The 10,000-nt window shown below is 45.2% G+C and overlaps 1 long non-coding RNA gene across 1 annotated transcript; it reads left to right on the plus strand.

The window, feature by feature from the left end:
* The first annotated feature begins 4,394 nt into the window (after window positions 1-4,394).
* On the plus strand, window positions 4,395-6,675 carry LOC116895691. Its single transcript, XR_004387301.1, has 3 exons — window positions 4,395-4,441; window positions 4,980-5,048; window positions 6,301-6,675. It is a non-coding gene; the product is annotated as an uncharacterized LOC116895691 (long non-coding RNA).
* Window positions 6,676-10,000: the final 3,325 nt, after the last annotated feature.

Consider the following 10,000-nt stretch of genomic DNA (forward strand, 5'->3'; position numbering starts at 1 on the left):
ATAAGGAAATTCAAATCAAATCAACCCTGAGATTTCACCTTACACCAGTGAGAATGGCTAAGATCACAAACTCAGGTGACAGCAAAGGCTGGCGAGGATGTGGAGAAAGAGGAACACTCCTCCATTGTTGGTGGGATTGCAGACTGGTACAACCATTCTGGAAATCAGTCTGGAGTTTCCTCAGAAAATTGGACATTGAACTACCTGAGGACCCAGCTATACCTCTCTTGGGCATATACCCAAAAGATGCCCCAACATATAAAAAAGACACGTGCTCCACTATGTTCATTAGCAGCCTTATTTATAATAGCCAGAAGCTGGAAAGAACCCAGATGCCCTTCAACAGAGAATGGATACAGAAAATGTGGTACATCTACACAATGGAATATTACTCAGCTATCAAAACAATGACTTTATGAAATTCGTATGCAAACGGTTGGAACTGGAAAATGTCATCCTGAGTGAGGTAACCCAATCACAGAAAAACACACATGGTATGCACTCATTGATAAGTGGCTATTAGCCCAAATGCTTGAATTACCCTAGATGCCTAGAACAAATGAAACTCAAGACGGATGATCAAAATGTGAATGCTTCACTCCTTCTTTAAAAGGGGAACAAGAATAGCCTTGGCAGGGAATAGAGAGGCAAAGATTAAAACAGAGACAGAAGGAACACCCATTCAGAGCCTGCCCCATGTGGCCCATATATACAGCCATCCAATTAGACAAGATGGATGCAAAAGTGCAGGCAGACAGGAGCTGGATGTAGATCTCTTCTGAGAGACACAGCCAGAATACAGCAAATACATAGGCATATGCCAGCAGCAAACCACTGAACTGAGAATAGGACCCCCGTTGAAGAAATCAGAGAAAGAACTGGAAAGCTTGAAGGGGCTCGAGACCCCATATGAACAACAATGCCAAGCAACCAGAGCTTCCAGGGACTAAGCCACTACCTAAAGACTATACATGGACTGACCCTGGACTCTGACTTCATAGGTAGCAATAAATATCCTAGTAAGAGCACCAGTGGAAGGGGAAGCAAAGACTGGGTCCTGCAAAGACTGAACCCCCAGTGAACTAGATTGTTGGGGGGAGGGGGGCAAGGGGGGGAGGATGGGGGAGGGGAACACCCATAAAGAAGGGGAGGGGAAGGGGTTAGGGGATGTTGGCCCGGAAACCGGGAAAGGGAATAACACTCGAAATGTAAATAAGAAATACTCAAGTTAATTAAAAAAAATAGTGTGTGTGTGTGTGTGTGTGTGTGTGTGTGTGTGTGTGTGTGTGTGTGTGTGTGTGTTTGTGTGTGTGTATTCATGCATGTGTGCATGATTGTGTGTGTGTGTGTTTGTGTGTGTGTGTATTCATGCATGTGTGTGTGATTGTGTGTGTGTTTGTGTTCATTCATGCATGTGTGTGTGTGTGTGTGTGTGTGTTCATCCACATGTGTGTGTGTGTGTTTGTGTGTGTGTGTGTGTGTGTGTGTGTGTGTGTGTGTGTGTGTGTGTGTAGACACGGACATATGTGTGGGATTTAGGGATGTGTACACATGTGTGTGTGTGCATGCATGTGTGTGTGTGTGTTTTGCGCTTACACACGCAAAAGAAGAACAAAAACTTCACTTAAGACACCCGTAGATTCAAACGCAGTGATAGAAGTGATGTAGGCTCTTCTCGTTATGCAGACCCTTTCTCTCTGCAGAAGCCTGACACATAAATACACACTATCCCAATCAGGAAATAAGTGAGCAATTATTTTGTTGAACTGGCCGAGATTGGTGTACTGTGCCAAGGTTTCCTTCAACCTTTAAGGAAGTTCTGGGTCTTCTCTATAATTGACTTCAGTGGCAGTCTTGATTTCGAGAGAAAACATGCAATGTGATGATAATTATGGAAGAGAGATTCTGAGCTCAAAATTACTGTTGCAAGTTCCATGGTAACAGCTGCAATGACATCACATTTTAGTCAGTGTGGGAGTCACTGGCTGTGGCTGTTGGATTGTTCACTAGCGTGGTACTGCGCACAGCCAAGTGCCTTGATCCAGTCACAGTCAGGAGGGCCTGGTCACAGAGGGGCCTGCCTACAAAAACTTTGACAACACCATCTCCCAATTGCAAGTCTGATATCAGTTTGTAAGAGCCCAGAAGGCCTGTGGAACTCTCTAGATCTGTGGTTGTGGAAGAGACTGTACTTTTGAAGCTTCATTGGACCAGAGCCAGTTCCAGACCAGGAAAGAGGCACTTTGAGACCTCAGAAATCTGGATGGGGATAACCACATCTTAGATTGTTCTAGAAACTAATCTATGCCAAGACAAGATTACACAGTCTTCAACCTAGGCATGCCAAGTGCTTCTTATAGTTAGCCATGGAGGATCAGGCCCCACCAAGACACCTGTGTGTTTCCACCAGCAGTAGGTTCTCATCCAGTTCCCCAGCGCCACACACCATTCTCTGGAATCTATGGAAGAAACTCCAACAGCCCTATTAGGTCTTCATAAAGTATAGACATAAACTTCCCTCACAAACTGATGAGGAGGATCACCAAAAAAAGAAAAGATTTGAGCGGAAGATATTGTTTAGTCTACATCAAAGCAGGCAAATGAGTTCTTTCATGGTTTGGAGATTCATACTGAAAAGATTCACTACAGCCTAGGAGTATACCAGAGGTAGAGTATTTTTCCAGCATGCGCAAGGTCCTGAGTCAGATGCCCACCCCTTCAACAGAAGAATGAGATTGGTCCTGAAATCCCTCTTAGGAAAATTCCCCCTTCAAGACACCCATTCACCACAGGCTTACGTTCCTCAGTCTTCTTTGCATTGCAACATTTCCCTTCTTTATGTTTTTCCTCACTCTGTGCCAAAAGCATGGGTCCAGGCTGTGTGTTCCTTCCCATCTTCTTTTAAGCATCAGATGGCATCAGCACCTGCCACTGAAGAAGGGCGCCCACAGGGTGCCCTGCAGCAACCCAGTCTCATCAAATTCAGTGTTCTCTTCACAGACGTAGCTTCTTTTCTTCTTTTCTTTCTAGACAAAAGCTCTGATGGACAAACTTCAGAAGACTGTCTCGTCTGAAGGAAGATTTAAAACCTCAGAGAAACTCTCAAAAAGTATGTCTAACTTAATCATCATGACTCACTTCAAGAATGTATCGTACGATCCATGTGGTAGTCACACATGGCCGACTCCCTCTGTGGCTGGGGAGAAGAAACAGAGAGCAGCTCCCATCATTGTAGTGTTTGGAGAGTTTTGCTTTTCACTTGGAATTCTGTGCATCTAGCGAACATCTTATGGAAGTAACATGGTGTGTATGGAGACTGTAAGTCTAGTGAGCATATTACAGGTGTATGTTCCATAGTGGGTAAGGACGTGGTGCATGTAGTGAGATTCTTACAGAAATACCATGGCGTGTAGGGATTCTGTGCATCTAGCGAACATCTTATGGATGTACCATGGTTTATATAGATACTGTGCATACAGCAAGCACTGTTGGTTGTACCAAGGTGTGTAAGGATACTGTGCATATAGTGAGCATCTTACAATACTGTGAATATAGTAAGCACGTTAGAAATGTATGGACTATATTCCAGATAGGAAGATATGACCATAAGTCGAATCCCTCTTAATATGAATTTCTTAATTTTGTATTTCTTAATCTAAATATAATAATTCACTGGGGTGTCTTTCATCTAAATATTCCAAAAGCAGTTTATTACTGTTATTTATTTTTGGTTTTTAGATGTAGATTATTCTCTGTATGCACGCACACACACACACACACACACACACACACGTTGGGAGGGGAGAGTAAGGTCTCTGCTTGCTTGCAAGTGGTTTTCTTGTGGTTTAACATGTGTGCTTGGCTTCCTTTGGAGAGCATTAGTCTTGTGCCCCACTACTGACAATCATAGATTCATTGCTATTACATCAGAAACACCAATGACAGCCCTAGCAAGTACTTGCTAAATGTTTACACACTGCACATTAGGTGTCCACATATCTTTCTTAAGCTTCCCAACAAACTTCAGAGACTAGCTTTTCTGTCTCTATTACAGGGAGTGCCCTGCTCAGTATCCCTGAGCAACTGATCAAGTGGGATTCAAACTCTGTTCCCTCTGCATGAGAAGACAGAGCCTTAGCCTTGGGCCTCACTGGAAAAACCAAGTGGACCCACTTTGCCCAAACAAGTGTCACCCTTCATCACTTCAGTGTGTAGCTATGATGCATATTAAGTCCCCATCTTCTAAAGCATTTCCATACTGTTTCACGTGCTGTAAGTTCTAACTGTGTGTGTACAGGAGTAAGAACCACTCTTCCTTGCCTTGCAGCTGTAACCCCCCAGCTGTCCCTTACCTTGGGATGTACTTGACAGACCTGGCATTCATCGAAGGGACACGAACTTTACCGAAGAAGGCCTTGTCAATTTCTCCAAAATGCGAATGGTAGGGGCCATTTTGTGATTGGCCTGTGTCAGTGACTTCTTGGCTTAGAGGGAAGAGGGTAGGTAATAAGGCAGTGTTCGCTTCTACATCTTAAGGTAGAAGAGAGGGCAGGGGCAGCTCTTGACAGCCAGTTAAAGAGACATTTTGGTAGACACTTCTGCTTGCCGCCTGGGTCCAGGCTGTTGGGAATAAAGGTCCAGAGATAGTTCTATAACACTGACCAGTATATAGATGCACGAGTAGCCTTGCTAGACACCCATGTTCTGAACACCAAGCTACAGGCTCAAAACCCACAAGAAGCAGCACCCAGAGCTTCTCCCTGCCCCCAGCTTGAGGCCATCCACAGTCAGCTAACCTGATGTTCTGAGTTCAAGAATATCTTCTTGTTTGCTTTTCTCTTGGCTCCTCAAAGGTACAGGAAGCGATCAGACAGAGGTCCTTCTACCTTATAGAGGACAGGACTTGGGGATACCATTCTGGGAGAAAGTACTACGAGGCAGAGGGGTACTTCTGAGTTGCCTATTTTTTTCCCCATTAGATATCACACATCATTCGTGAGATACGCCAGTTCCAGCAGACCGCTTACCGCATAGACCAGCAGCCAAAGGTAACACTGTGTGTGAGAACCTGCAAAGACAAGTACAGAAATTAGTGGCCCATCAAACACATGGATGAGCAATAGGATCCTAGTCTGTGGTGAGGACCTAAAGTAGGAATGACCAGCAAGTGTGACTGAGAGAAAGGACCAACTCATCCACTTGAATTCATCACTGAGCCTGTGTCTTGGGTTCTAGCCCTCTCTCCTCCATACATTGCCGGTGCTTCCATCCCATTTCAACCTCTCCAGGTCACAAAATCCATTTTACAAACTGACCAATTTTATAAAATAAAATAATAAAAGTAGCAGCTTGTTTCAGTTTTTTCCTCTACACTGGCTGTTGGCTCCTCCCAACGATGGACTATACAGGACAAGGTGAAATAAACCCTCTCTTCTCAAAGCTGCTTTTGGTCATGATGTTTGCCATAGCAACTAAATCAGCCTAGAACAGTGACTTTATGTATTTGTCACATTATACTCATAGGGGTTATGAGCGTTCAACAAGAAGAAACGTTTCCATAGAAACGCGTCCTTACGCTTCACTGGCAGTGCCGCTTTTGTTTCCCTATTCCTGGTATCTGTCCCATGCACGCATGAACAGCAGGGAGCAAGCTAACGGGATTTCACCCTGTCTGTGTTGCTGTGAAGTGCACCTCTGCGTGGCCATCATCCTAGGCTGCACTCTTAAAACTGTAAGCCATGAGAGCTCCGTGTGCCTGTGTTACAGAGGAAGCAAATCCCAATGCGTGATATGAGTGTTTATCACTGCAAGTTTAAAACTAATACTGTAAGTATGTATAAGGCATAGAAATGCCCAGTAACACCATCAGAGATCACGTATGCTCTCTAGGATACTCACTGAGACCAGAGGTTAGGAAAGGACTACTTTTATTATAATTATATGTCCATTCATGTTTGTTTTACAGAAATGTCTCAGGGAAAGTGTTGAGCTGTGTCAGATGAATTCAGAAAATGTATAGTTGATCTGAGAGGAACATCAGCTGAAGTCTCTCCCTCTCTCCCTCTCTCTCTCTCTCCCTCTCTCTCTCTCTCTCTCTCTCTCCCTCTCTCTCTCTCTCTCCCTCTCCCCCTCCCTCTCCCTCTCTTCCCTCTCCCTCTCCCTCTCTCTCTCTCCCTCTCTCTCTCTCCTCTCTCCCTCTCTCTCTCTCTCTCTCTCTCTCTCTCTCCCCCTCTCTCCCTCTCTCCTCTCTCTCTCTCTCTCTCTCTCTCTCCTCTCTCTCTCTCCCACCCCTCTTTTCAGGTCATACAATACCTGCTTGACAAAGCCCTTGTCATAGATGAAGATACACTCTATGAGCTGTCACTCAAGATTGAACCTCGACTCCCTGCCTGAAGATCTGGCCTTGTCCCCGAGACCACTGGAATTCCGTGGAAAGTGGGTCACGCATGGCACAGGGGGGAACCAGAGGGACAACGCCTGCCTCCTTTCACCACCAAAGACAGAACCTGACTGTAATTCTGTCTCCAGCAAGAGTGAAGCCCTGCTGCATGGGCCAAAGGCAGATGCTCCAGGCTTGGGTGGGAAGGTGTAAACGGTAAAGCCTGGGAAGCTGATGGCACAGTTTGCATAAGGGGTATAGTATGGAGACGCTGGTAGCAATTGTAATGAAGTGGAATGAAGGTAAACTTTCCTGCCCTGTGCTCTGTTAGAACTCAGGGACGAGGGTCCCACAGAGAAGGCCTGCAATGTTTCTTTGTCACTCTACCAGCCTGGGCACACCTCTACCAATGCCCTAGGACTCAGTTGCTTCTGTCACAGCTTCTTTATGCCAAGCATCATGGCCAGGCTGAAGCTTCCTCTCTAGGCCCAGCACAAAAGCAGTTTCAGCACGCAGCATGTGCATGGCTCTCAGTGCGTTCTACGTGCATGAAGTGGTGTCCTCTCAAAATGGCCGCTTTTACCCTTTAGGCAATAGGACAGGAAATAAAAGATTAAAAATGCAGTGGATTTGTGGGTAGCATTTCCTTAATGACAAGTATCCAGTGTCCCACAGACTCGAGTGGGGGCTTCACTGAGAGATTGGTGGCCCCAAGAAGCTGCCCCCTTGGAGAACCAAGCATGGAGGTTTCAGTAAGATGCATGCCCGTGTCAGTCACCTGACCAAACTGTGGAATGTGCTGTGAAGAGAAATGACTATTACTAAGAAAATGTAGGCCTAAAAATCACCTTCGCTGGTTTCACTTGTTTTCCTTTCCCCCAAATTACCCCAGAAACTTTTTCTGTTGTGTACAAACCCATTGGGGTTCATTGTGAGCATTGGCTATACTTTAAAAAAGAGCATTTTGTGGGCTTTTCTTTTTTCTTTCTTTTTCTGTTGGAGAGCCCACACTTGCTTGTGCTGTTGGCAGACAGTCCTTTCTCCTGTCTCAGACATCTTTGTTTAAAATGATTTTGAGATCATTCTGCATTAAAAAAAAAACCAAAAAAACAAAACAACAACAACAAAAAAAACCTCTAAGTGCAGGGGTAATGGCCCGGAGCACACCACAGCTCTTACCGCATAAAAACCAAATGAAGGGGGTTTCCTTGCACCCCAAGCCTGGATAAGTGGCCTTGGTCTCCTCACAATGGTTTGTTGTTAAAGGAATGGGGGTCTCCTCGACTGCCTCCCTCTCCTAGTCTCAGGAAGACCATTGCTTTAAAAGAAGGCAGCGAAGGGGGTAATTATTCTTTGAGCCTAGTGGACTGGGCATTTTCTCTTAGAGGAATGACGCTTATTGATGCTGACAGTGGTGACTGACCTGCCTGGCTATTTCTCCTCTTCCCTTGCATTTTAATTGCGTGGTAGAGCTAACAATGAGCTCGTGCTTTCCACTTGTTGGCTTAAGCGCTAGCATCGGTGATGTACCACAGAGCTAGCAAAGGCACATTTACTGCAAGCATTGGCCATCCTTGTATATAACTGCATAGAGAAATACAAACTGAGTGAAAAATATTTACAGTATATGAACTCCACTCCAATTCGCTGGTTCATATTAGCCGACAGTGTAGCACTAAGTCCCACAGGGTGCACTTACAGACGCGTTCTCCTTTTTGTTCGTTTATTTCCTGAGTTGCTTGTTTGTTCTCTTCGGTTTCGGAGAAGAGATCATTGCATTGTGGTGCATGATGACAGCATAGGATGTTGGACGCTAACTGTGCATACCTTGTGACTTGTTTCTCCGTGTTCGGAGGCCAAACAAGATCGTACAGAGAAAAAAGCAAAGGTCAGCATTCTTGAGAGGACCACAGCATACCAACTTCATGAAAAACACCACTGGGAAAGGAGTACCCCCATCGACTCCGACCCACCCTGCTTCCACTCCACCCCGTCCCTGCCCTTCAGGGGATGGCTCTGTGTGCACATTGCTCGGGAGTTTGGGCTCCTATTTCCCCAATGTTGTATTCCAGAGGCCAGTGCAGCCATTCTTAGTTTAAGAAAAAATAAGAGGAAGGAATTTCTAATGCCCCTCGTCTGTTGAAACGCAGCTTTTCTGGAGAGCTTGTTCCCAGTAGAATGTTGTGAGTGCCCCCAGTGGTCATTGTGGGTACTGCCATCGCTTTATTCCATTTCTTCACCTTGTTAGAGCTAAAGATCGTATGTGGGTTAGCCAAGGCAGGAATGCACATTTAGAAACAAAACACCTCCACTTGGTCACATTTAAAACTCACCAGAGCAATTTGTGATTTTTCCTGTGATTGTTGAAAGCCCCTGTTCTTTGAAGCTTTCTATGTACTTGTAGGATGCGACGCATGCGCTCCAGTCTGTGTCTGCCAACACTGCTTTAGGAGACAGATTCCTAAGAGCACTGGGAGTCCGGCTTCCAAAGATGAAGTAGTGAACACGTGTACTGAAACATTGACAGGAAATCAACCTGCTTTCATGCTTTCAAATGAGTGCGTCATCTCGCTAGTCGGTGGTGTGGCTGTGAGGAAGGATTTGCGGGACACCCAAGACATCTCCACACTTAGTACAGAAACAAATCTCTTACCGAAGCTCTCTACCATATGTGACCGTTGCAGGCTTGAAGTATAATCCTGTCAGTTTTTGTTAGCAATTTAACAGGGGAATATAAAGAGGGGGTTTTAAGCTGCTGTGGAAATATTTTGGAGTGTCCCTGACACAAAGTCCCCTTTGCTGTCTGTTTCTGCATCTCAAAGTATTACACGCAAACATGAAACTCACAGACGCCGGATCATCCGCTGTGAGCTGTTCAATGTGAGCATGGCCCCTTCCCCTTTCTTTCACGTTAGGTGAGACCAAACAGTGGGCGAGCAGACATTGCATCTTACCTAAAGAGTAGCGCAATACAGCGGTCGTTCCCAAATCTGTCAGCTTTCACATTAAAAAAAAAAAAGTATGTTTTAGCTTTTCTTTTTTCAACTTTAATGTCATTCCCCAACAAAAACGTCTCTTGTTTTAAATGTTTCCTTGAAATTTAAACTGCAAGCATTACCATTCCCACTGTGGTTGGAATGGCATGAGAGATAATATACCATACAATGATTTTAGCCCAGCTGATGTCCGCAGCTGGGGGCGACTCCTGAACGGAATTCATTCATTTCCATCTCTGTGAGAAATAAGACTGTAAGGCTGGTGACTTTTGCACGCACCACTACGGTTCCTGGAAATCCGACTCTAGTCGGTGGAATGTAATGGGTCTTCTTTCCTTACCTTAAAGTGAGGGAGAACAGAAATAGAGAAGAACCTTTTGTTGTAGGTGCCGACATGTGAGCGATCTAACAAGGTTTCCACTTCTGCTGACATTTCATTTGGGGGCATGGCATTAAGATTACTGTTGATTGTCCTTGATCCGGTCTGGTCTAGGACAACACTCACCCTGCTTCACAATGTCGAACCCCTGTCTCTGCACATTTCAGTTTGAACCAGAAAGTCGGTGATGAAACAGCACTGGGCCAGACATGAGCCTCAGCCCAGCTCTGCACTGCCCACCGAAAA

The sequence above is a fragment of the Rattus rattus genome, chromosome 3 (assembly GCF_011064425.1).
Source record: "Rattus rattus isolate New Zealand chromosome 3, Rrattus_CSIRO_v1, whole genome shotgun sequence".
Taxonomy (NCBI): Eukaryota; Metazoa; Chordata; class Mammalia; order Rodentia; family Muridae; genus Rattus; species Rattus rattus.